We start from the raw sequence: 1,378 nt of genomic DNA, 5'->3' as shown, positions 1-1,378 counted from the left end.
CAAAATGCCCACAGTGTGCTACTAAGGCAGTCAAAAAGGGAAGGAGTTGTGAATACACCCAGCTCCAGCCTGCAGGGAATTTCCCAGAGCAAGAACAGCCAATCCAAAAAGATTTCACGATTCTATTTCCTGAAAGAGCAAATTACAGGAATGAGGAATCAGAATAGTGGTTGCCAAGATTTAGGAGGGGAAATGGCCGTAACTGCAAAAACAGTATTTGTGTTGAGGGACACATTCTTTGCCTGGGCCATCAGTGTCACTTACATGGTATGATACTTTTGCTAGATGTCCTCACTGGGGAAAACTGCAAAGGATATATAGGTCAAAATAAAATAATTAATTAAAACGAAATGTTGCAAGGACGTCCCTTGGAAGGTGAAAAGTCTTGGAACCAGTGCGTTAGTTGGAGAAGCTGGGAAAAGAAACTGGTGGACACTTGAGGTGAATGTGTGTGTGTGTGTGTGTGTGTGTGTGTGTGTGTGTGTGTGTGTTGGTGTTGGCTTTTCGGCTTCCTACTCACAGTGACGTCTTACCAGTTCAAAGAGTGGTGATGTGGTTGCTATCTCTGCTACCATTTTCCTTGTATCTAGAGGTGGAGTGTGGCATCTTCACTGCACTCCCCGGCAGGGCTGCCTGTGAGCCCTGACCTGAAGAAGGTCTTCATTCTGTAGTGTGGCTGCAGGTGTGGATGCCTCAGCACCTGTGATCATGCAGGACTGGAGTACAGCAGCATCTGTGACAGGAAGAACTCAGACACACCCTAGGGGAGCTGCCCTCCACCGGGCACTAGGAGCTGAATGGTATTCGCTGGTGTTTATAATGGTGTAAGCTGAGTAGAAGTTGAACAATAGGACACTTCACTACCAGCACAATCTTAAACAAACAAACAAACAAACAAAAAACATTTTTTTTTTTTTTGCCAATCTAGTATTTGTTACAGCAAACAAATAAGACTGAGACTGTATGCTGAGTTTCAGGTGCTCTCAAAATAGATAAAAATAGCACTGATAGCAAACGTTGCTTCAGGGGGCAGGGTTTCCGGTTGAAGAAATGTACAAATAGAATTAGGCATGGAGACAGGAAAGCCTGTTAGAGCCTTCCTCAACTCCTAATCTCGCGTATTTTATTCCAGAACAAAATGGAACACTGCACTTACTTTAAAAGACGACCACACTAGTCAGGCTGCCTCCTTTAGAAGTTGTTTGGGTTTCATTTCCCTTATGCTAGAAGTATTTCTTTTCCTTTGAGAACCAGACACTTTCTAATAACAATCATTGTGTGCATGTTTTATGCGTAAAATTAAGTGGCTTTAGTTACAGCCACAATCTTTAGTTCCTGTTATTACCAGTTTCCAAAACCATTGCACAACTCCAAACCA

The sequence above is a fragment of the Psammomys obesus genome, unplaced genomic scaffold (genome assembly GCF_907164565.1).
Source record: "Psammomys obesus unplaced genomic scaffold, mPsaObe1.curated_primary_1811, whole genome shotgun sequence".
Lineage (NCBI taxonomy): Eukaryota > Metazoa > Chordata > Mammalia > Rodentia > Muridae > Psammomys > Psammomys obesus.
The sequence above is the reverse complement of the archived record's forward strand: the minus strand, read 5'-3'. Positions refer to the sequence as shown.